General features: G+C 41.0%; 1 long non-coding RNA gene across 5 annotated transcripts in view; it reads left to right on the plus strand.

The window, feature by feature from the left end:
- Nucleotides 1-27,265, plus strand: part of LOC109550012 (uncharacterized) — a 58,919-nt gene that overhangs the window by 17,317 nt on the left and 14,337 nt on the right. The window contains exons 5-7 of one of the 5 annotated variants that reach the window (XR_012330056.1): nucleotides 2,238-2,477; nucleotides 14,047-14,122; nucleotides 26,150-27,132. This is a non-coding gene — a long non-coding RNA (uncharacterized lncRNA). The other 4 variants (XR_012330057.1, XR_012330055.1, XR_004525133.2 and 1 more) reach the window with 4 other exon arrangements.

Genomic DNA, 27,265 nt, shown 5'->3' on the forward strand with positions numbered 1-27,265 from the left:
AAGACAGACCACCAAGTGAGGGTCCTTGGCATCACACAGGAAAGAATTCAAGAGTGAGCCAAAGAAAAGTGAAAGCAAGTTTACTTAGATACACACTCCATAGGCTGAATGCAGTCTGTCTCAGAAAGTAAGAGTGGCCCCAGGGCATGTGGCTGTTGGTTTTTATGGGCTGAGTAATTTCATATGCTAATGAGTGGGAGGAATATTCTTGCTATTTCAGGGAAGGGTAGGGATTTCCCAGAAATTGGGCCACTACCCACTTTTTGGCCTTTTATAGTCTGCCTTGGACTGTCAAGGCATAAAAAGGGGTATGATTTTTTAGTATTACAATGAAGATATAATGAGCTAAAGGTCAATGACTGGACTATTCTCGAAGTCACCTTGGTTCCAGCCAGTTTTTATTGCATCCTAATAGCTGCGCCCCTTCTTCATTTATCTAGCTGTTGTGTCCTGCCCCTTTCCCTCCTGTCTCAGAATCACCAAATGGGGTCCATTCCACTAAGGAGTGAGCTGATCTTGCAGGCTTCCAGTTTTCCAGGTTTTTAGATACACTTAGTCTCCTGGTGGGCAGGAACAGTACCTGGTTACCATATTCCAAGAGAGCTTTCATGGTTTCTCCTACCTGGAGGGCATACTTGAGTTGTTCCATTTCAAGGGAGTTAAGGTGTCCTTTCAGGCTTGGCAAAGGGGTCTACCACACATGAGTTCAAATGCACTTCCATATAGTGATTGGATTGTTTAGAGAAATGCAACCCTGAGTAAGAGGTCCCAGTTTTTGAGCTAATACCCCAAGGGCCATTCCCATTCTCTCCTGAATGTAAGGGTCAAAGGGTTTAGTTAAATCTTGGAGGGCCAGGGCAGGGACTTGAAGTAACTGCTTTTTCAATTCCTGAAAGTCCCCTTTACATTCTGAATTCCATTCAAAAGGATCATCCTTTCCTTTCAACTCTTCATACAGAGGCCTCACTATTAGACCATATTTAGGGATCCAGATGCGGCAAAACCCAGCCATCCTCAGGAAACCCCTAAGCTGTCTTCCAGTTTTAGGATGGGTGAGGCTGCAAAGGGCTTCTTTTATTTTCTAGGGTAGGCTTCTCTGACTTGTGAGAATGAAGCCTAGGTAGGACACCCTAGTTTGTGATATTTGAGCTAAATCTGGGACGGCAGCGTATGTCCGGGTTTTAGAAGGACTATCATGGGACTGGCTCCTACAGCTAGTCCCACCCGTCCCTGTGCCTAGACCTCAGGATTTACTCCAAGGAGGTTGCTTGCTCTGTCTAGGGAGGTTTTTCCTCAGCCATTACCATTATCACCTTGTGCCCCTGTCTAGGGGAACACCCATCTCGTTTGTCTCCCATTAGGTGGATAGTTAGCCCCCAACATACGTAGGACATCTCTTCCTAGCAGGGGTATAGGGCATTCAGGGACATACAGGAAGGAATGAGTGAGAATGTGTTCATCCACTTTACATTCGAATGGTTCTATGAATGCTCATTCTTGGGCCTTCCCTGATACCCCCATAATTTTACAACTCTTGTGACTGAGTTTGCCTGATCTGGTGCTCAGAATCAAGTAAGTGGCACAGGTGTTGATGGGCTTTCTCCCTATGTCCAATGTCAGCAGGGGTTCCTTAGGGGTCAGTTGGAGTTCCAGCTTAGGAGTTCCCTGGCCCCATCATTCTTCACCTATTTGGATCATCTGCCTTCGAAGGTAATGGCTGGTACCTGGCATTTCTGTCGCTTTTTGGGGCGGCGAGGTTATTCTCCCTTCCAGTGTCCCTCTTGTTTACATATGGCACACTGATTGGGTCTGCTTTCCTTGCCTTGCTATCCCTCCGTGTGGGCCAGCAGTCACTCACTGGAGTTGAGAGTTTCTGAGGGCAGTTAGTCCAGACCAGTTGACATTGGAGGGCAACAGCCAGCAAGTGGACTTGCCTCCAGACCTTTTTATCCTCTGACTTTTCCTCCTCTGTATCTTGGTTATTAAACACCTGGTAGGCAACCCCGACCAGGCGAGAGGCAGGGCTATATGGTTCTATTTCCAGTTTCTGAAGCTTACGCCGCCTCATGTCCAGGTCACTTTGAGAAATTGAATAGAACCTCAGGATTGCATTCCCTTCCAGTGACTCAAGGTCAGTGGTGGTATACATTTGGAGGCATTGCCTGAGGCACTCTAGGAATGCTGAAAGGTCTTCTGTTGGCTCCTGATGATTTCCTTTATCTTATTTCAATTGACAGGTTTTTTTCCTACTGCCTGGTGCTAGTTCCTCTGAAGTAGGCAGGGGAGCCCTGTGAGCCCTTTGTAAGACCAGAACCCCCAATATCTGGAAGACCTGTGAGCTGCTGGCCAGAACAAGAAACACCCACTGCCCCCCCCGCACCGCAACTTGTGAGGTGAACCTTGGGTGATTATCGACCGAGGTTCCACGAGCTCTCCTCCTGGTATCAGCACAGAATACCAGCTGCCCCAGTGGTCTGGTGAGTACCCCATGGGAATCCCTCGTGCTTTTAGCTTTCACCTGGTAGGAAGTCTGAAACACCTTCTTTTTGGCTGAAAGGAGGAAAGAGAAGACCCCTGATTCAGAGAGCTGTGCCACTCCCTAACAGACCAAGTTGGTTAGGAACTAACGTGCCTACGCTGCTCTGGACCAGAGGCAGTCCAATCTTACCTCCTGTGGGATATTCTGACTGAGGAGGGACTGTCTTAAGCACAGGCTGTTACAAATTCAAGGCAGACCCCCAGCTATATCAGATCTGAACCATTTGGATGGCTCCTATTTTGGTCTTTTGAGCAATCCATTAACAGTTTGGGGCTGGTTCCAAATCTCCCGAACAGAAATCTTATTTGGGTCGAATCTGGTGGTATTTGTGTGACTAAATTCCCAGCCAGGGTCCATCAACCTTCCAGGATTCCCCTTGAGGCAGGTCCCTGATGGAGAAGGAGGGCTCATCCAGGTATACGTCCCCTTTACGGAGGCCTCTGCACATGGCACACAATGAGCAAGTGAAACTAGACTAAGCACAAGGGAAAAAAAAGTTAGTTTTATATTATTACCCAGATTCTATTTTTATTTCCTGGAAATTGTTAATGGGCTTTGCCAGTGACAGTATGTAAGCCAGAAGACCAAGCTGGAACACTGGAGGTATACCTCAAAACACACACACAGCCCTTTGGAAAGGTCTGGATTATAGGTTCAAGGCATTTAAAGTTTTCTCTGTCTACTCGTAAGCTGACTACTAAGCTAACTAAGAGGAAATATCAAACGGACACTTAGGTTGTTTCCATATCTTGGCTATTATGAATAATGCCACTGAACATGGGAATGCAGGTATCCCTTCAAGAGCCCATTTTCATTTCCCTTGGGAATATACCCAGAAGTGGGATTACTGATAATATAGTTTTATTTTTAATTTTTTGAAGCCCCTCCATAGTGGCAGTACCAATTTCTGATCCCACCAGCAGTGCACATATTCCCTTTCCTCCACACCCTTACCAGCACTTGTTAGCTCTTGTCTTTTTTATAATAATCATTCTAACGTGTAAGATGATATCTCACTGTGTTTTTTTTTTAATTTTTTAATTTTATTATTTATTTTTATTTTTGGCTGTGTTGGGTCTTCATTGCTGTGCACGGGCTTTCTCTGGTTTCAGTGAGCGGGGGCTACTCTTCGTTGCGGTGCGCGGGCTTCTCATTGCAGTGGCTTCTCTTGTTGCGGAGCATGGACTCTAGGTGCGCAGGCTTCAGTAGTTGTGGCATGCGGGGTCAGCAGTTGTGGCTCGTGAGCTCTGGAGCGCAGGCTCAGTAGTTGTGGCGCACAGGCTTAGTTGCTCCGCGGCATGTGGGATCTTCCCAGACCAGGGATCGAACCCGTGTCCCCTGCGTTGGCAAGTAGATTCTTAACTACTGCGCCACCAGGGAAGCCTCTCGCTGTGGTTTTGATTTGTATTTTCCTGCTAATTAGTGATGTTGAGCACCTTTTCATGAACCTATTGATAATTTGTATGTCTTCTTTGGAAAAATGTCTATTCAGCTCCTCTGCCCATTCTTAATATCAGATTGTTTGTTTGTTTTGATCTGTTGCAAGGCAAGGGTCAAGGTTTATTTTTTAGCATATGGATTTCCAATTGTTTCCACAATATTCTGGATCCTTTGTTTTTTCATATTAAATTTTAGAGTCAGCTTACCAATTTCCATCCCAAAAGGCTCCTGGGATTTTGATAGGGTTTATGTTGAATCCATAGATAAATTTGGGAAGAATTAACAGCTTAACAATATTGACTCTTCCAATATATAAACAAAGTATGTCTCTCCATTTATTTAAGTCTTCTTTAATTTCTGTCATTAATGTAGTTTCAAAATACCAATCTTGTATATATTTTCTTAGTTTTATCCCTAAGTATTCTGTGATTTTTTGCTATTGTAAATGGTATTTTTAACATTTTAATTTCCAGTTGCTTATTGCTATTATATAGAAATATGATTGATTTTTATATATAAATCTTGTGTCCTACAACACTGTAATATTCACTTATAGTTCTAGTAGCTTTTTGGTAGATTCTTTGGGATTTTCTACATAGACAATCATGTTGTCTTTGAATAAAGATACGTCGCAGAGAGACAGGAGGTAACTAAAGGGGGGATCCCACTGGTCAAATATGGGACAATTTGAGCATCAAAATAAATAATAATAGTGAGAGATTATTATTTACAATATAAGAATAAATAAGCTGATATAAATGGATATATAGATAAATGAGGGAATGAGTGAATGAATGGTGGAGAAGGGAAAGCTCTTCTTTAGTTAAATGTAAATTAATAAGTGAAGAAAGAATGATAGAATTGGAAAATCATCATTTGAAATCTATCATTACACACTACTATATATAAAATAGATAACCAAAAAGGACCTACTGTATAGCACAGGGAACTATACTCAATATCTATAATAACCTATAATGGAAGAGAATATAAAAAAGAATATATATGTATGTTTATATTTATATATATGTATAACTGAATCACTTTACTGTATACCTGAAACTAACACATTTTAAATCACCTATTTTTCAATAAACATTTTTTTAAAACCCATCATAATAATTGATTCAGGCAAGTGTCATCAATGTATGTTTTTCAGACTGGCTGGTGAAAGTTTGAAGAGTAAGAAGATATTTACACAGTCTCAAAATATCTCCCTACAAAATACTTATTAAGTATAAAAAGTAAAAAAGTAATGTCATAGTGGAGAAGCCTGGCAAACATCACCTTAACGAACCAATCAAAGCTAACAAAGTTAGTATCACTGGTAACAATGTTAATTGACAGCATGTGCCTTCTGCTGTGATGCACTTCTGTGGAACTGTGGCTAAATTAGTGTAACCCAAATGTAATCACGAGAGAATATCAGAGAAACTCAGATAGAGAAACATTAACTCACAAAATAACTGGATTCCCAGAAAGGTGGAATAGATAAATTTCCCTATTCCTTGTGCTAATTACAACTAAAACCCCTAAACACTATATAGAAAACAAACATAAGATTCTAAAACGTGGAGAGAACCTCAGGACCCAAGGAATGACATGTTGGCAAGTTCCCTGGATTTTCTTTTTGTCTCATGGATCAGACATGGATCTGAAGAAGCTGGCAACCGTGAAACCAATGGGTGCAGATAAGAAAGACCCAACAAAAGCCTGCTTCGTAGCTAAAGGACCGGGAAAGGGGCCACCTAGCAAGACTGAAAAATTTTAAGCAGTAACCATTTAACTCCAGCCAAATACCACAGAAGAAAACCGTGGCCCGGCCTATATTCTTGCCAGCAAAGCCTGTGGGGAGTCTAGACTTCCACCCTTGCAGCCTGTAACAAGGTGCCTCAACAACCCTGTAGGGTGACATCAGAGAAAGCCAAGTAGGGAGCCAGGACTTTCATCCCCATCTGGGAATAACAAGGATCACTACCCCAAGGCATCAGTGGAGACGGTGAGAAGATCTGGAACTCCAACCCCCCAATCAGCAGTAATGATGAGCCCCTTCATTTAATATCAATGGAAACCAAGTGAGGAACCTGGATTTCTACCTCCACCTGGCGGTAACAAGATGGCACCCCCTATGTTCCCTTCCTGGAGTGGTGTCAGAGAAGGCCAACTAAAATAGATTTAGGGCTTCCCTGGTGGCACAGTGGTTAAGAATCCGCCTGCCAGTGCAGGGAACACGGTTTTGAGCCCTGGTCCAGGAAGATCCCACATGCTGCAGAGCAACTAAGCCTGTGAGCCACAACTACTGAAGCCTGTGTGCCTAGAGCCTGTGTTCCACAACAAGAGAAGCCACCGTAATGAGAAGCCCGTGTACCACAACGAAGAGTCTGCTCGCTGCAGCCAGAGAAGAGCCTGAGCGCAGCAACGAAGACCCAACACAGCCAAAAATAAATAAATAAATTAATTAAATTTTAAAAAATAAAATAGGTTTAGATAAGACCCAGAATCATATTTAAAGACATAATATGAAAATGTCCAGGTTTCAGTGGAGAATCACCAAGAACCAAGAAGATCTCAAACTGAATGAAAAAAGACAATCAATAGAAGCCAACACTACGGTGACAGAGTTGACACATTACCTTTCAGAAAAAAATAATTCGAATGAGAGTGGATTTCTTATCAGAAACTGTGGAGGCCAGAAGAAAGTGGTACAATATTTTTCCAGTGATGAAAGATTGACAACTCGGGAATCCTATACCCAGTGAAAATGCCCTTCAGGAATGAAGTGGAAATCAAGACATTGTCAGATGAAGAAAAACTAAGAGAATTTGTAGTCACCAGACCTATCCTAAAAGAATGAGTAAAGGAATTCTCTAAACAAAGGAAATTATAAAAGAAGGAAACGTGGAAACTCAGAAAGAAAAAGAAAAAAACTATGATAATTAAAAATATAGGTAAATACAATAGGCTTTCTTTCTCCTCTTGATTTTGACTCAGCTTTTGTTGTATGTTTGTCATACATATTTCTCTTGATTATGTTTCACAGTTGAAGCAAAAATTATATCACTGCTATGGGCTGAATGTTTGTGTCTCCCCAAAGTTCTTAAGTTGAGGGACTTCCCTGGTGGTCCAGTGGTTAAGACTCTGAGCTCCCAGTGCAGGGGGCCCAGGTTCGATCCCTGGTCAGGGAACTAGATCCCGCATGCCTCAACTACAGATCCTGAGTGCTCCAACGAAGATCCCACATGCCACAACTAAGACCTGGAGCAGCCAAGTAAATAAATAAATAAATAAAACTATCAAAACTCTTACGTTGAAAACCTAATGCCCAAGTTGATGGTATTAGGAGGTAGAGTCTTTAGGCTCTAGCAGAAGAAGGTGATTAGGTCATGAGGGGGAGCTCTTGTGAATAAAAGAGCTCTATAAAAACCTTTATAGGGACTTCCCTGGTGGTCCAGTGGGTAAGACTCCACGCTCCCAGTGCAGGGGGCCTGGGTCTGATCCCTGGTCAGGGAACTAGATCCCGCATGCCGCAACTAAGGAGTCTGCATGCCGCAACTTAAAAGATCCCACATGCCACAACTGAGACACAGTGCAGCCTAAATAAATAAATAAATACTTTTAAAAAAAAAAAGCTTTATAAAAGAGACTTCACAGAGCTCTCTAGCCCCTTCCACCATGGGAGGACACAGTGAGAAACCAGCGTCTGCAACCCAGAAGAGGGTCTTCACCAGATCCCAGCCATGCTGGCACCCTGATCTTGGACTTTCAGCCTCCAGAACTGTGAGAAATAAATTTCTGTTGTTTATAAGCCACCCAGTCTATGGTATTTTTTTACAGCAGCACAAATGGGCTAAGACAATCACTGTCTGATGTTCTAAATATATGTAGAGGAAATATATAAGACAACAGAGTGCTGGAAGTTCAAGAAATGCAATAAGGCAAGTAATGAAAATAAAAGGCATTCCAATTGGAAAGGAATACATAAAACTGTCCCACTGGGGCTTCATTGGTGGGGCAGTGGTTGAGAGTTCGCCTGCCAATGCAGGCGACACGGGTTCGTGCCCCAGTCCGGGAAGATTCCACATGCCGCAGAGCGGCTGGGCCCGTGAGCCATGGCCGCTGAGCCTGCGCTTCCGGAGCCTGTGCTCTGCAAAGGGGGAGGCCACAACAGTGAGAGGTCCGTGTACCACAAAAAAAAAAACAAACAAACAAAAAAAACTGTCCCACTGGAGATGACATGATTGTCTATATAGAAAAACCAAAGAATCTCCAAAAAAAAAAAAATCTAAGAAGCAATATGTGAGGTCATCAAGGTTTCAGGATACAAGAAAACCATAAAAAACTCAACTGCATTTTTATATACTAGCAATAAACATATGGACACTGAAATTAAAATACAATACCATTTAAACCACTCAAAAAAAAAAAAAAAGAAATACTTCGGTGTAAATCTAGCATTTTATCCTATGAAACACAAAAGATTTTAATTTTGATAAAGTCCAATTATTATATATTTTTTCTTTTGTTGCTTGTGCTTTTGGTGTGATATCTAGGCAAGCATTGCCTAATCCAAGATCACAAACACCAACTGAATTGCAAAAAGCAAATCAATGGAAGAAAGAGTCTTTTCAACAAATGGTGTTGGCGTAACTAGACATCCATAGGTAGAAAAATGAGCCTTGACCTAAGTTTCACATCACATAAAGAATTAACATAAAGTATATCATGGACTCAAATGTAAATTGGTTTTTAAAAAAATATTTATTTATTATTTATTTATTTTGGCTTTGCTGGGTTTTAGTTGCGGCATGCGTGCAGGATCTAGTTCCCCCAACCAGGGATTGAACCTGGGCCCCCTACATTGGGAGTGCAGAGTCTTACCCACTGGACCACCAGGGAAGTCCCTCAAATGTAAATTGTAAAACTATACAACTTTGGGCTTCCCTGGTGGCGCAGTGGTTGGGAGTCCGCCTGCCGATGCAGGGGACATGGGTTCGTGCCCCGGTCCGGGAGGATCCCGCGTGCCGCGGAGCGGCTGGGCCCGTGAGTCATGGCTGCCGAGCCTGCGCGTCTGGAGCCTGTTCTCCGCAACGAGAGAGGCCGCAGCGGTGGGAGGCCCGCGTACGGAAAAAAAAAAAAAAAAAAAAAAAAAAAAACAAAAAACTATACAACTTTTAGGAAAAAATATTGCTGACAATCTTTGGGATATAAAATAAAACAAAGAGTTTTTAGACTTTAAACCAAAATTGTTATCCATAAAATAAACTTAAATTTTACTTCATCAAAATGAAAAACTTTTGCTCTATGAAAGACCCTGTTAAGAGGATGAAAAGGCAAGCTACAGACTGTAAGAAAATACTTACAAACCATATATCCGACAAATACAAGTACCTAGACGATAAAAAAAATTCTCAAAACCCACCAGTAGCCTTTTGTCTTGTTGCATCCATGAAAACAAGATGTATCGGCAGCAGTTCTACTGGAGTTACATATGAAAATTCAGCCAAGATTCTCACTGTTGCTGCTGGGCTCCCTAAACCTGCATAGTTTGATCTGGAAATACCATGTGTCCCACCAGTGTCTACGTCAGTACACAAAGGATATGGACTTCATCAACCTGGAATAAACAATCTTCCTTGAATGGATCATTCTAAACATCTACCAGTCAAAAGAAAAAATGCTAGCTCTTCCTACAACAACAACAAACTCCACAGTAAAAAGCAAACAATCCAAATAGCAAACAATCCACGGACAAAAGACATGAAGAGACATTTCAACCAAGAAGTCACACAGATGGCAAATGAACACATGAAACAATGTCCAACATCACTAGCCATTAAGGAGGTGCAAACTAAAATCACAATGAAGTACTACCTCACCCCACTCACACTGCTGAAATAAAAACTACAGACAGTATGTACCAAGTGTTATTGACAGTTTGGATTACTCATACATTGCTACTGGGAAAGCAAAATGGTATAGCCACTTTCAACAACAATCTGGCAGTTTCTTCAAAAACTAAAATATGTGGGACTTCCCTGGTGGTCCAGTGGTTAAGACTCCGCACTTCGATGCAAGGGGCGCGGGTTTGATCCCTGGTCAGGGAACTAAGATCCCACATGCCGTGCGGTCATAAAAAAAAAAAAAACTAAATATGTAATTGCCATACGACCCAGCAGTTTCACTCCTGGGCATTTATCCCAGAGAAGTAAAGACTTAATGTTCACATAAAAACCTGAACACAAATGTTTATAGCAGCTTTATTCATAACATTAAAAAAATTGGAAACCACCCAGATGTCTGTCAACAGGTGAATGGTTGAACAAACTGTGGTAGATCCAAACCATGGAACACTACTCAGCAAGAGGGAACTACTGATGCATACAACAACCTGGATGAACCTCCAGAGAACTATGCTGTGTGAAAAAGACCAATCCAAAAGGCTGCATACGATGTACGGTAGTTATATTTATATAACCTCATTGAAATGATGAAATTATAGAAACGGAGAACAGATTACTGCTTATCAGGGTAGGGGTGGGAGAGAAATGGGGGTGGCTATAAAAGAGCAACATGAGGGATCTTTCCTCATGTTGGAAATGTTCTGTATCTTGACTGTATCAGTGTCAATATCTGGGTTTTGATATTGTGCTATAGTTTTGCAAGATGTTACCATTGGGCCAGATGGGTAAAGGATATATGGGATCTCTTTGTATTATGCCTTACAACTGATGCAACTCTACAATTATCTCAAAATAAAAGGCTAATTTAAAAATAACTTGCCTATATTCTTCAAAAGCTGTCAATGTCATGAAATACGAAGAAAGACTCAGGAATTGTTCCAGAATGAAGACTAAAAAGACATGATAACAAATGCTACACACATTTTTAGATTTTCTTTTGCTATTAAAGATATTACTAAGACAACTGGCAAAATTTGAACAAAGTCTTTAGCTTATAAAATAGTACTATACTACTCTCATCTCCTGATTTTGTTAAATGCACTCTGGTTATATGAGAGAATTTCTTGTTTGTTTTTAGGTAAAATACACTGAAGTATTCAGGAGTAAAGGGATGTCATGTCTGCAACTTGACATGGTTCAGAAAAAAAGAGAGCGAAAGAGAAGGATAAAGCAAGTATAGGTAAATGTTAACATTTGGAAAATCTGGATGAAGGATATCTAGAATTCTTTGTACTACTCTTGCAACTTTTCTATAACCTGAAATTATGTCAAAATAAAAAAATATTCAAACCAAAAAATGTAAGCTGTGGTATAAACATAGAATGAAATGCTGTTCTTCAACAAAAAGCAACAAATTACATAGGACAACGTGTATAAATCTCAAAAACGTTACACTGAATGAAAGAAGCCTTACACAAAAGAGCACATGATAGGGCTTCCCTGGTGGCGCAGTAGTTAAGAATCTGCCTGCCAGTGCAGGGAACACGGGCTCGAGCCCGGGTCTGGGAAGATCACACGTGCCACGGAGCAACAAAGCCCGTGTGCCACAACTACTGAGCCTGCGCTCTAGAGCCCGTGAGCCACAACTACTGAACCTGCATGCCACAACTACTGAAGCCCACACGCCTAGAGCCTGTACTCAGCAACAAGAGAAGCCACCAGAATGAGAAGCCTGTGTACCACAACAAAGAGTAGCCCCCGCTCACCGCAACTAGAGAAAGCCTGTGTGCAGCAATGAAGACCCAATGCGGCCAAAATAAATAAATAAATAAAATAAATTCATTTAAAAAAAAAAGAGCACATGTTGTGTGATGTTTCCATGAAGTTCTAGAATAGGCAAAACTAATCTCTGATGGAAAAAACAGAAGTTGCTTCTGGAAGGTGGAGGCAATGTTTCTGAGAAGGTGTATGAAGGAACTTTCTGGACTAATGCTCTGGATCTTCTGAATCTTGATAGAGGATTTTGGTTGCATAGTTGTGCATATTTGCTGTAACTCATCAAATGGTACATTTATGATTGTACATTTCATGGTATGTAAATTTTACCTAAACATAAATAAATAACCAAATGCTGAACACTGCTTAATATTATGTATGTTCAAGTGTTTGGGGTGAAGTGTTCTGTTGTCTTTAACTTACTCTGAAAACCATCAAAATATAAAGTGGCGGGCTTCTCTGGTGGCGCAGTGGTTAAGAATCCGCCTGCCAATGCAGGGGACACAGGTTTGAGCCCTGGTTTGTGAAGATCCCACATGCTGTGAAGCAACTAAGCCTGTGCGCCACAACTACTGAGCCTGTGCTCTAGAGCCTGCGAGCCACAACCACTGAGCCCGCATGCCACAACTACTGAAGCCCACACACCTAGAGCCCGTTCTCCGCAACAAGAGAAGCCACCGCAGTGAGAAGCCGGCACTCCACAACGAAGGGTAGCCCCCGCTGGCTGCAACTAGAGAAAGCCCATGTGCAGCAATGAAGACCCAATGCAGCCAAAAATAAATAAATAAATTATTTATTTATTTATTTTTAAAAAAAGAGAAGGATTCGCCTGCCAATGTAGGGGACACGGGTTTGAGCCCTGGTCCGGGCAGATCTCACATGCCATGGAGCAACTAAGTCCACATGCCACAATTACTGAGCCTGTACTCTAGAGCCGCAAGCCACAACTACTGAGCCCATATGCCACAACTACTGAAGCACATGTGCCTACAGCCCGTGCTCCGCAAGAAAGACACAACGCAGCCAAAAAAAAAAAAAAAAAATATATATATATATATATATACACATACATATATATATATATAAGGTGGCAGTTGTAGAATCTAGGTGGTGTATGTAGTATTCATTGTAAAATAACTTTTGTATATGTTTGATATTTTTATAGTAAGATACTATTACAGGAGAAGGGGGAGCGAGAGAATGGTCATTTCCCAGGTCTCAGGTGAGTTCCTGGGATGGGCCACCAAGTGAGGGTGTGCTTGACTTCACATAGGAAAGAATTCAAGAGCGAGCCAGAGTAAAGTGAAAGCAAGTTTATTTAGAGAGCGACACATTCCATAGGCAGAATGTGGTCCCTCTCAGAAGGTGAGAGTGGGCCCTGGGGTATGGGGTTGTTAGTTTTTATGAGCTGGGTAATTTCATACAGTAACGAGTGGGAGGATTATTTTAACTATTTTGGGGAAGGGGCAGGGATTTCCAGCAATTGGGCCACCGCCCACTTTTTGGCCTTTTATGGTCAGCCTTGGAACTGTCATGGCACCTGTGGGTGAGTCATTTACCATGCTAATATATTACAGTGAACTTATAATGAGTCTCAAGGTCTACTGGAAGTCAAATCTGCCATCTTGGACCTAGTTGGTTCTAACCAGTTTTTGTCATATTCTCAGCAGCTGTGTCATTCTTTTAACTGTTGTGTCCTGCCCCCTTCCTTCCTGTCTCTATACCAGGAAAAAAAAGTCACTAGAATAAAAGAGTACATATTCAGAAGTTGTTACCAAACAGAAGTTTGTGTTACACAGTGAGGCCAAACAAACTGTCCAAACTGAGTTTGGAGCAGAGAAAAGTTTATTGCAGGGCCAAGCAAGGAGAATGGTTGGCTCAGGCCCCCAAAACCTAAACGCCTCCAGTGGTTCTCAGGGAGGAGTTTTTATAGGCAAAATTTGAGGTGAGGGCTGCAGGATGTGTGTGACTTTCTTCTGATTGGTTAGTGGTGAGGTAACAAGGCGGTGTTCCAGGAATCTTGTGCTCAGCCTGAAGTTACCATCCTCCACCTGGGTGGGGGCCTTAGTTGCTGCAGAACTCAAAGATATTGTTAGGTATATTCGTTTGGGAGGAACCACGACCTTGCCCCATCATGTACTATTGTTTCTTGACTGCTCCTCCTTTGTTTCTGCATCCCTTCACTTCCATGATTAGCAATTGTTTGAACCTGCCCTTTGGAACTCAGGGAAAGTCTAGGGGGCTGAAGCCTATTTCCAACAAGAAATGGGGAACACAGAGAGGATTTATACCCAGGAGGGCCCCATGGGGTCCTGCTCAGTTTCAGGTTTTTGAAAAATTCTACGATTCAATTACATACAAATAATGAAAATAATTTAACTCTGTCACTAGGCCACAATTTTGATGAATTGCTACATAATTTTAATCATAAGAAGGGCTCCAGATGTGACCTTGTTAACTCAGACCGGTAAGTTTCATTTTTCAAACTTAGCATTGATTTCTCAAGCTCTTTTCAAATTTTCACTCCTCCGTGAAACTCTTTTTGATTCCCCCATCTCTCTTGTTAACTCCAGTCAAATTGGATCTATACCTCTCTTATGCAAAAGTCCCATTCTTACATGAACTTCTTCCTGCTTGTTCCAGCCCGTTCTGGACATTTGTAGGCACTGAGAGCCTGCTACTTGCAGACTTTGCCCCACCAGCCCCAAACTAATGAGGACCTTGCCTGGCACAATTTCTGTTCCTTTTCCTCCAATAGGGATGTGTCTTCTGCCCTCGGCCTTGTGTGAACAGTCTTGGATGTCTGCAGGAACACTGAATTGAGTCTTCCTGTTTACTCCTCCAATGTGCAGTCTAGACAAAGACTTCTGGCCTAGGTCCCTGGTTCTCACTCCAGTTTCCTGCCAGGGTTGCAGCCTGCCCCTGGAGCATATTTCTCAGCCGAAGCTCTGACCCCTTACACAGTTTCAAACTATCATTTCTTGCAGTATTGCTTACACTGACTTATATGATTCTCTCTTTTCTACTTGTTGGCCAGTATCTGCACTGATAAGAAATCCTGCAACCATGTCCTGACCCTCACTTTGGGATCTTCAGAGATCAACCCCAAAATTATGTTCTTTGGACTCAATGATGGGGCTTCATCCCAGCACCCCCTGCTTGATCCTGATCTCCCCCATTCTTAGATCCTTACTAGAAGGTCCCAGCATGTGAATCTGAGAGCTGTGTTATTACAACAATTATTTCCAAACATCTTATTTTTCCAATTATAAGAGCCTTTAACGTAAAAGCTATGTCTAATTTCTCACAATACTTAGCACATTTTTTGCATAGAGTAAATAAATCACCAAAATATATGGCCAAAAATATATAACAAATTAGAGGGTTCCGAGAATATTTTCATCAATTGCTTGGGAAAAAAATTCTCACCGCGAGTCAAACTGGACACCTAGGTATGTCCAAATACATTCTGTGCTTGCTGGGCTTGCACCTACTTTATTTGTGTGTGTGTGCTGCTCTGTGCGGCATGTGGAATCCTAGCTCCCCAACCAGGGATCAAACCTGCGACCCCTGCAGTGGAAGCACAGAGTCTTAATCACTGGACTGCCAGGGAAGTCCTACACCTTTTTTATTTAAATTTTTTATTTTTTTCTTTTATTTTTGGTTGCGTTGGATCTCCATTGCTGCAAGCTGGCTTCCTCTAGTTGTGTCAAGCAGGGGCTACTCTTCGTTGCAATGCACGGGCTTCTCATTGTGGTGGCTGCTCTTGTTTGTGGAGCACGGGCTCTAGAGTGCAGGCTCAGTAGTTGTAGCACATGGGCTTAGTTGCTCCGTGGTATGTAGGATCTTCCTGGACCAGGGATCAAACCCGTGTCCCCTGCACTGGCAGGTGGATTCTTAACCACTGCGCCACCAGGGGAGTCCCTACACCTACTTTTTAACTACATGTATTCTCAGGATTCACCCTAAACTCACTGAGGAGCAATCTCTGAGGGTAAAATCACAGTGTTTGTTGTATGGGTAGGGGCTTCACACACAGTTTTACAGAGCAAATTATTACAGGGGCTCAGATGCTAGCACTAAATCACCTACTCCAGAGCCCCCTCATTTTAGGGTACCACCTGGGGAGCTTTTCAAAGGCAAATTCCTTAAGCCCAGTTCTGAAAACTGGAAGGGCTTGACAGGAGGCCCAGAAATCTGTATGATAAATCAGCACACAGTGGTTGTGATGCTGGCAGTGCTGGGACAGACTGTGAAAAACACAGACTTGAGAAATTATCTTTTCACCAGTAGAAATTCCTGTCATTCCCTCTTGGCTGGCGTCATCACAAGGAATGCTTTCCCTTGTGTCATTTGGTCCATCTGAGAGTCTCACCTCTAAAATCTGATACACATTCCCTTAACTCCCCAGTGTGACCACCTGCCAAATCCCCTCTCTGATATAGCATCAAATCCCATTCCACTGTACCAGCCTGCCATCTCCTACAACCTGTTCATCATTCATTCATTCGCTCCCTCTTTATTCATCAAACATATCAAATATTGACCATGTACCAGACAACTGGCCTACAAAGTTGAGCAAGACCTGGTTCTTGCTTAAAGATTGCAGCTTGAGGAAGACAGACCCCAAAACCAATCAGTATGACTCAATGCAGTGAGTGCAAAGATAGTGATAAGCATGGGGAGCTAAGTGACACTCCTAACTCAATTTGGGGTGGTGGTGGGGGAAGACATCAGAGTTCTCCTGAAGGACAGAATACCTGAGTAGGAGTTGTCAGTTCTCCCTCTTCCTCAGGGAAATCACTTTAGAAAACCGACTATATCACTCTTACTCAAGAACTACCTCAGTTCTCTCAACCCAGATAAAGAGACTTACCAGCCTGAAAAACATTAGCAAATCAGCCATCATAAACATCCTAAGTGTAGAAGAGAACAGCTGCAGTTCCAATCCTGAGGTCTCTCTGGAACATACTCTACAATGACAAGAATTCCTTCTCAGAATGTAATGAAATGGGGAACTAAGAATACATACTTGACATTATACACTTCCTTCCAGGTTTTAACACTACCTGCAAGAGACATGAATTTTTTTTTCAGTACACACTGCTCTTTTTCGAATTCAAAAAGTATTACTATGTGTTCATTACTGAAAATTGGGTAAAGAGCTTAAAAAAAAAAAAAAATCAGCCATAATCCCACAACACAGAGATGACCACTGATAGTGTTTGGGTGCATTTTCTTCCCATCTTGTTTTACTATAGATTTTCAAAAACAAATTTAATTTGTAATGCTGATTATTGCTTTCTAAAACATAATGTAGTATGAGTATTTTTCCACATTATTAAAAATTCTTCATAAGCATTTTAACAGATGCATCATGTAGATTTACCATAATTAATTTAACTCTTCTTATAATGCCTAAGCTATTTCTAAATTTTTCATAATTAAAAATAATGCTGTGGTTAACACATGTGTCTACATTTCAGTTTTTTTTTTAAATTTATTTATTTAAATTTATTTATTTTTGGCTGTGGTGGGTCTTCATTGCTGCACGCGGGCTTTCTCTAGTAGCCAGCGGGGGCTACTCTTCGTTGTGGTGCGCGGGCTTCTCATTGGGGTAGCTTCTCTTATTGTGGAGCACGGGCTCTAGGCGCGCTGGCTTCAGTAGTTGTGGCACATGGGCTCAGTAGTTGTGGCTCGCAGGCTCTAGAGCACAGGCTCACTAGTTGTGGCACACGGGCTTAGTTGCTCCGCGGCATGTGGGATTTTCCTGGACCAGGGCTCAAACCCGTGTCCCCCGCATTGGCAGGTGGATTCTTAACCACTGCGCCACCAGGGAAGCCCTACATTTCAGTTTAAATTCTTAGATTTAATTTTTTAAAGTAGAATTACAGAACCAAAGGGCTCAAACATCTTTATACCTCATATTATTGTTGACTTCTCAAATTAAAAATTTTAGATATAAATAAAATTCACCCTTTTACAATGTATAATTCAATGGGTTTTAGTATAGTCACAAGGTTGTGCAATCATCACCACTATTTAAATCCTGAACATTTTCATCACCCCCAAAAGAAACCCTGTGTCCATAAGCAGTCGCGTCTGATTCTTCTTCCCCATGAGCCCCTGGCAAACACTAATCCACTTTTTGTCTCTGTGGATCTACCTATTCATTGATTCAACAAACATTCACAGAGTACCTCTTATAGGCCACACAATCTTCTAGATACAAAAGATGTGTAGGACTTCTATGGGATGAAGTATTAACCTTTTTAGAGAGGTGTTAAAGAAAACCTAAATAGAGAGGTATGCCAAATTCATGGTTTAGAATTTATTATTTAGTAACAATGTCAGTTCTCCCTAAAGCAATTTGTAGATTCAATGCAATCCCAATCAACACTCTTAAAAGTTTTGTGGCACTTACAATCTTAACATTTTTATGGATATACAAAAGGCCAAAAAGAGCAAAGATTCTTTTGAAGAAGAACAAGAATGAGTTGTTTTGGAATACCAAGATCTATTATAAAGCTATAATAATTAAGACAGTGTGTTATTGACATAAGACAGACAAATCCCCGATAAACTGAAGAGAGAACTCAGCAACAGACATTGACATTGGATGCACAGAGTATATCAACACTGGATATCTGATAGTGGGAATAATGCGCCTTACCAATAAATGGTGCCAAATAATCAGGAATCTGTATTAAAAAAACCAGTAAAATTGGATCCATACCTCATATTATATTTAAAAGTCAATCCCAGGAGCTTCCCTGGTGGCACAGTGATTAAGAATCTGCCTGCCAATGCAGGGGACACGGGTTCAAGCCCTGGTCCGGGAAGATCTAACATGCCGCAGAGCAACTAAGCCCATGCGCCACAACTACTGAGCCTGCCCTCTAGAGTCTGCAAGCCACAACTACTGAGCCTGCATGCTACAACTACTGAAGCCCACGCACCTAGAGCCCGTGCTCTGCAACAAGAGAAGCCACCACAGTGAGAAGCCAGAGCACCGCAAGGAAGAGTAGCCCCCCACTCACTGCAACTAGAGAAAGCCCATGCGCAGCAATGAAGACCCAAAGCAGCCAAAAATAAATAAATAAAATAAATAAATTTTTTTTAATTATGAAAAAAATAATAAAATTAAATTAAATAAAAAGTGAATCCGGGTGTATTATAGACCTAAATGTGAGTGGCAAAACCAAAAGGATATAACAATGGAAATATCTTCAGAAAGTTGGAGTAAAAACATTCTTAAGACAAAAAAGCACTAACTGAAAGAAAACAATGATATACTGGACATCATCAAAGTTAAAAACTTCTGTTCATCAAAGGATACCTTGATAAGCGAAAAAGGAAACAACAGAGTAGGAGAAAAATGGGCAAAATATCTGAACAGGCATAAAAAAAATTCCTAGTCAATTAGTATGTATAGCAGTGTTCAATCTCATTAGTATTTAGGGAAATGCAAATTAAAGCCACAATGAGCTATAACCATTTACTTTCCATATTATGTTACCTAAAATTCAAAAACTTTTACCTAGAGTCAGTAAGGATGTGGCACATTTGGAACTCTTGTACACTGTTGGTAGGTATGTAAAACCATTTTGAAAAACAGTAGGCATGCCTAGTAAAGTTGAAAACACATAACTAGCAATTCCACTCCTGGAGAAATTCATGCACATTTGCACCAGGCTACATATACAAGGAAACTCATAGTAACACTGTTTGTGACAACCAAATATGGGAACATTGATAGTGGTGATGAATTGTACCACATTTCCTTTTCAAAGAACTATATGTCTTTCCCCACCATGTGACTTGTCATGCCTCCTGGGGGAGGCGTATACATACCACCTAATTAGCTTTTGATTTGGCCATAACATATGCTTTGGCCAATAGACTGTGGGCAGAGTAGACATAATATATATTATATCCATGAGTTTCTGTCAGAGCTATTGCTTCTACCTCTTCCACAAAAAGTCATGTCCCAGAGTTTGCTCCTTTACTCTGTGTCCTGCAATGAGAAAACACATGGAAAAAACCAAAGCTGATACAATTTACAAGTATCAAGAGCAAGAAACAAATGTTTGTTACTGTAAGCCAGTGAGATTAAAGAGTTGTTTACTGCAGCAAAACTAATACACAAAAATGGGATAGATAAATTGTGGTATATACCAAAAATGGGATACCATATAGCAATGAAAATGAGACATACACACACACAATATATAACAACAAAATAATTTTGAATAAAAAGAAGCCAGATACATGGGAGTTTCCTGGTGGTCTAGTGGTTAGGATTCAGTGCTTTCAGTGCCGTGGCTGGAGTTCAATCCCTGAGATCCCACAAGCCGCATGGCACGGACAAAGAAAGCCATATACAAAAGAATATATCCAGTATGATTCCATGTATATAAAGTTCAAAAACAGGCAAAGCTACTCGTCTGCTGGAGAATTCATAGGCAGATGGTGACACTGTAAAGAAAAGCAAGGACATGATTCCCATAAAAGTCAGAATAATGGTTATCTCTGGGGGTGGGGAAGTAGAAGGGGGTTGTGATGGAAAATGATACAAGGTAAGGTTCTATGTTACTGGCAATGCTTTAATTCTCAAACTGGGTGTTCATTTTAGAGTTTTCTTTAAACAATGCATTTTCATTATATACATGTCTATGAATATTTCACAACAAAAAAAAAAGTTTTAAAAAATTCCCTGTCATTGCTCATTTGTTCCTCTAAGCCTTTGAAAGTTTCCAGTTACCACTCTCACCTGGAAATCACTATAAATTAATCTCGTAATTGAGATTTCACAAGATGCTAGCTCAAAATGCTTTACTGATAGTCCAATCTAGAATATCTAATACTTCTCTTCTTCTCTTGTTCCTGGAATTTAAAATCCAAAAACCCCCCAGAAAACCACTCACGCCAATCTGGCAAGGTCCACTATTTATGATTTATCATTGCTGTTGATTAGTCAGAATTCCTTCATCCTTTAGAGGCTTACACAGTTTTTCTTTTTAAATATTTATTCCACTATTTTATTTAAGGTTGAGATCAGAGTTGCATGATGATTTCCAGGAACATTTTTTGAAATTCATGTATTTATTCCTCATTCTTCCCTAATTCCTATTACTTATTCAGCGCCTGCAATACAGATGGAGATGAATGAAAATAAAATGATATATTGTTGAGATTTTAGAAAAATTACAACAAAGAGAATATTTAACCCATGCCATATAATGAGAAGCACTATTAATGGGCAATGCTTTGATTTCCATGTTTTTTTGTTTTGTTTTGTTTTGTTTTTTGCGCTACGCGGGCCTCTCACTGTTGTGGCCTCCCCCTTTGCAGAGCACAGGCTCCGGACGCGCAGGCTCAGCGGCCATGGCTCACGGGCCCAGCAGCTCCGGGGCATGTGGGATCCTCCCGGACCGGGGCACGAACCCACGTCCCCTGCATCGGCAGGCGGACTCTCAACCACTGCGCCACCAGGGAAGCCCTCCATGTTGTTTTTTAAACATTTGCAATGAGTCATACGACAGTACTGCTCTTTGCAGTTCATCGTGACTGGGCCTTTTCTCCCCTTTACTGAAGGGAGATTTTCAATGTACATTCAGCTTTTCGGTCATCTGCTTGACTTTAATTTTCTAATTCCTCCTTGGTTATCAAATTTTGTCTAGTTTTATGTATTAGATATCACTCCAAAGACCACTTCCTTTCTTACAGTTACAATTCATTAATATACCATTTTCCAAAACATCCTTGCAAGTTTTCCTCATCTAATTCCAATTGCATCTCTGAAAACAGGTTTGTCTTATACCTCCAGGCATTACATGGGTTGCAGGACACAGATAAGACCACACAAATCCATGCAATGTAATTTTCTGTCTCTGGGAGAAATCACAGATGATTGTGGTAAGCACTACAGTACCCTCTTAGGACATATCTCAAAACCTATGTGGTACACCCCTATATCAGTCAGGATCTAACAGGGAAAGCAGAAAGCACAAATATACAGATAAAATATGATTATCAAAAATTGTGGAGACAGGACTTCCCTGGTGGTCCAGTGGGTAGGACTCCGCGCTCCCAATGCAGGGGGCCCGGGTTCAATCCCTGGTTGGGGAACTAGATCCTGCATGCCATAACTGACAAGTCCGCATGCTGCAACTAAAAAAAAGATCCTGCACGCTGCAACAAAGGATCCTGCATGCCACAACGAAGACCCCACATGCTGCAACTAATACCCGGTGCAGCCTAAATAAATAAATAAATATTTTTTAAAAAATTGTGGAGAGGATGGGGACAATATATGCAGAAAAATATTCTTTTCAGTAACCATAACTTGGTGGTGATAATTACTAGTGATGACTAGTATAACTATTATAACACTTCAGCATGTATAAAGTAGATAAAGCAAAGGAATAGTTATAGGATATTCTAACATCCTCTGTATCTTTCAGAACCAGAATTCTTTATGTGGAAGAGATACAGATATAATATGATTATTAGGATTGTGCTTACTTTTAGAGAGAAGCTAGGGACTGTGATGGAGTTGGGGTGTGTGAAGGATCTTTTGAGATGGTAGGCAAAGTCCTACTGCATGACCTCGGTGGTTTCTACAAAGACTGTTCACCTTATTTTAGTAAGCTATAAAAACATATATCTCCTAAAAGTAATTACACATCCAAAGTATTAGCTAAAGAAATATTTAAAATAATTTGTGGTTAATGATGCAGTCACTTTGAAAAACAGTTTGGCACTTCCTCAAAAAGTCAAACATATAGTTACCATATGACCCCACAATTCCACACTTAGGTAATGAAGGCATGTCCACACAAAATGTTCATAGCAGTTACACACAAATGTTCATAGCAGCTTTATGCATAGTAGCCAAAAAGTGGAAACAACCCAAATGTCCATCAACTGATGAATAGACAAATAAAACATGGGATATCTGTATAATACAATGTGATACAGCAACAAAAAGGAATGAGGTACTGATACATGCTACAACATGTATGACCCTTGAAAAATTATGCTAAGTGAAAGAAGCCAGCCACAAAATGACACGTGGTGTATGATACCACTTAAATGAAATACTCAGACTGTTGGTTGTTTAGGTCTGGGAGAGGTATGAGGGAGGTGCGGGGTAACAACTAATGGGCATGGTATTCCTTTCAGGAAAGAAAAGATGTTCTAAAATTAGATTGTGGTGGTGGTTGCACAACCCTGAGAATATACTAAATAAAACCTGAATTGTATATTTATTTATTTGGCCGCACAGCATGAGGGATCCTATAGTTCCCCAAGGATCGAACCTGCGGCCCCTGCAGTGGAAACAGATTCTTAACCACTGGACCACCAGGGAAGTCCCTGAATTGTATACTATTAAATGGGTGAATTGTATGGTATGTCAATTATATCTTAGTAAAGCTCTTAAAAATAATTTGTGGTTGATATGTTCACAATGTGTTCATCAAACCACAGTGAATTATCTTCTGGTTTACATGAATGTTCTTCCTATTTGTCTGCTCCTTCTTGGTATCTATGTGTATCTCTTTCTCCTTACCCTCCTTTTGGAATGTTATTCTCATTCCTTTTCTCTTATACTCCATACTCAAAGCCTTGAAAATATGGTACATGTCCATGACTTCAAAGACCATTTACATAGTGATGCATTCCAAATCTCTCTAACTCAGATCTTTTTCTTGCTCTATATCCACATATATCCAACTGCCTATTAGATACATCCATTTCAAAATTCCAAATGTATCCTTAATGGGAAACATGTAAAATTGAACTTCCTATGGAATCACTGTTCCTCTAATTGACCTCTCAGTGCAACCTGTCTATAAATGGCACCAACTTTCAAACAGATGTTCAAAACAGAAACCTGGGAATCAACCAAGACTCTTCCTCTTCTTTACCACCCATATTCAATTGGTCTTTTGATTCATTCTACTTACTAAATATCTTTCAAAAATGTATTCCTCTTCAGATTACCAACTTCCATATCCCTGTCAAATGCAAGCATTCAACATCTCCCCCAAATCAATGCAAGAGTTTTTGTACAAGTCTCCCTCATACTATTCTTGCCCCCTTTCAGTCCATCCTCCAATTTAAACCAGGATTATCTAAAATCTACATTTCTGATCATCTTAGTTCCTTATTCATAATTCTTCAATGGTCTCCTTTAGTCTATAGGGTAAAACATAAACTCAACAAGACATATCCTCAGTGCGCTTACATTCCTTTGGGAATTACATTTTCCCCACTGTGGACAGTGTTGCCTGCCTCAGTAGGACGATAAATCAAGGTGCCCTGGATGGGTGGGTTTATGAGATAAAGTCAATTATGCCCTCTCAGAATTTTGAATCCTGAGTCAAATTATGCGGGGATGGAAAAAAAAAAAATGTACTGGCACTCAGTCACTCTGACAGAAAGTTGAATAGTTCCTGCTGCCTAGAGTTCTGCAGCTGCCCTTGATCCTAATTCCAAGCCTAGTTCTCCAGCTTTCCCATCAATTCTGTGAGCCACTCATCTTTCCAATAAATCCTTTTTGTTTACATTAGCCAAGTCAGTTTTTTTGCTTATGACCAAAAAACCATAACAGAAACATGGACCCTATTTCCCAGCCTTATCTCTCATAATACACCCTACATGTTTTCCTCTCTTGTAATAGTGAACTCCTTGTAGTTTTCTTAGCCAAAATGCACCCTTCCCTTACCTCTTTCAAAGCCCTTTGACACACAACACAGTTGCAAGGGCAAGTGCTATCTCCTCTCCAAGGCTACTCTGCCTCCTTCATCCCAACCCCCACCAGCAATTCACTGGTACACCTTAAACACAACTATTATTAAGCAAACTATGGATGGCATCCCAACAAGTTACACAATAATGAAGAGAATTTCTTTCTCTTTTCTCCCTCATTCCTGGAACTTGCCATTTTGGCTCTTCTTAAGGAATGTTTCCTTTAGAATGTGTTTCCATTACAAAGCTTTTATTTAAAACATTCAGGGTTTAGCCATCAGGTGCCTTTCAAGTTATAAACAGTAATGCTCTTTGGGGAATTTGAGAACTCCAGAATGTGGAAATATCTCATATAAATCAGAGGGGCTACTGTTGCAATGTGGAGAGATCAGCAGCATTGGGCTTAAGTTACTGGCTCTTCTGGTTTACATTACAATAAATGCTTTTCATCAACTGCTCCATATCTACCAGTTTACACTCTAGTTCATTGAGGAAAGAGAGGGGAAAATAAAATATTAAAAGTGGATGCCTCTGGGGAAAAGTATTAAGGTCAGGAAAGGATGGGGCAGGGATATTTATTTTCATCATAAGCCTTTCTCTATCATTTATTTTATAACCATGGGCATATATTACTGTTTCTTTTAAAATTTGTTTAAATTTTATCTGACTATATTAGCAACACATATTTGCTTATTTTGTCCATTGATATCGTTACCAAATTGTTGCAGGAAGGTGGACCCCTTCCAGGGCCTGAGAGTGGGCTCTCGTCTAACATTCGGAAATGAATTGTCCGAGGAGACACAGGTGCTGACAAAGCAAGAGACTTTATTGGGAAGGGGCACCCGGGTGGAGAGCAGGAGGGTAAGGGAACCCAAGAGAACTTCTATGACACATGGTCACAGTCTCGGAATTTATGGTAATGGAGTTAGTTTCCGGGTTGTCTCTGGCTGATCATTCTGACTCAGGGTCCTTCCTGGCTCTGCACACATCACTCAACCAAGATGGATTCTAGCGAGAAGGATTCTGGGAGGCTGGTAGGACATATGGACTGGTGTCTCCTCTCTCCTTTTGACCTTTCCCGAATTCTTCGAGTTGGTGGTAGCTTGTTAGTTACGTCTTCCTTACCAGGACCTCCTGTTGTAAGGTAACTCATGTGAGTGGTAATTATTGGGCCTGGCCAAGGCGGGCAGTTTCGGTCAGTGGTTTCCCTAACAAAATTAGTCAACTGGACCTGCACTGGGGTCCTAGCTTGGGCAGAGACCCCTGTCTCAGCCAGGTGGGTTTTTTTTCTGATTGGAATCATGCAGCCAACAATGAAACTGAAGCTGAGGCTGGAATAGCACAAGCTTTATTCAGTGGCCAAAGAATGGAGAAGCAAAGAACCTAGTTTGCAAAGCAGTTTCTCAACTCAATTTCTGTGGAGACATCAAATATACAGGAAGGTCGAGTTAAAAAGGAGGGAATTGGAAAGAGTGGGAGGAATATTCATGAGTTATCCCAAAACAGGGGTGTGGTTTGGACCTGGAACTGATGCAACTCTCCTTTTCAGTCCTTGTACGGGCTTCTCTGGTTGTGGTCATGGCAATCGCCAACTGTCATGGCTTTGGTGGATGTGTCATTTAGCATGGTAATGTATTACAATGAGTGTATAATGAGGCTCAAGGTCTACTGGAAGTCAAATCTTCCACCATCTTGGGCCTAGGTGGTTCTAACCAGTTCTCGTTTTTTCTCTTTGCAGCTTCCTCCGAAAACTTTAGTAAGAGTAATTAGTTTCTATTCAAGGAAGGGGCAGGGTTATGATTCTGGGGCTACAGCCTTGGTAACAATATCATTTAACAAAATGTTGCAACTCTAATGATTATTTCCCCCACACCCAGTAGACCAGTGGCTTCCAAATGTTTTTAAAATAAACTTTATTGAGGCATAGTTTATGTACAATAAAGTGCACATACATTTCAATGAGTTTTGACAAATGTATACATTGGTGTAACCACCACCACAATCAAGATATACAACATTCATATCACCTGAAAAAAATTCCCTTGTGCCCTATTGCAGTCAATCCCCAACCCCTTTCCCTAGCCCCAGGCAACCACTCATCTGCTTTCCTGTCACCATAGACTAGTTTTGTTTTTACTAGTTTCATATAATAGAATCATGCAGCATGTACTCTTGCATCTGGCATCTTTTGCTCAGCAAAATTTTTTCAGATTTGTCCATGTTATGTGCATGATACTTTGTCCTTTTTATTGTTTAGTACTAGTCTGCTGTATGGATATACTGCTTTTGGTTTATCCATTCACGTGTAGCTGGAAATTAGGATTCCAGTTTAGGGCTATTAAGAATAAAGTGGGGACTTCCCTGGTGGCGCAGTGGTTAAGAATCCACCTGCCAACGCAGGGGACACGGGTTCCATCCCTGGTCTGGAAAGATCCCACATGCCGTGGAGCAACTAGGCCCATGCACCACAACTACTGAGCCTGCGTGCCAAAACTATTGAAGCTTGCACACCTAGAGCCCGTGCTCCGCAACAAGAGAAGCCACCGCAATGAGAAGCCGGAGCAACTCAATGAAGAGTAGCCCCTGCTCGCCGCAACTAGAGAAAGCCCACGTGCAGCAACGAAGATCCAACGCAGCCAAAAATAAATTAATTAATTAATTAAAAAAAAAAGAATAAAGTCATCGTGAGCATTTGTGTCCAAGTCTTTGTGTAGATATATGCTTTCATTACTCTTGGAATAAATCCCTAGGAGTGGATTGTGGGGGTGAAACTGGCAAACTGTTTTCTATAGTGGTTGTACATTTTATTTTACTATAAAGGGTGGTTTTTAGTTTCTTTTTTAATTAATTAAAA

The sequence above is a fragment of the Tursiops truncatus genome, chromosome 2 (assembly GCF_011762595.2).
Source record: "Tursiops truncatus isolate mTurTru1 chromosome 2, mTurTru1.mat.Y, whole genome shotgun sequence".
NCBI lineage: Eukaryota > Metazoa > Chordata > Mammalia > Artiodactyla > Delphinidae > Tursiops > Tursiops truncatus.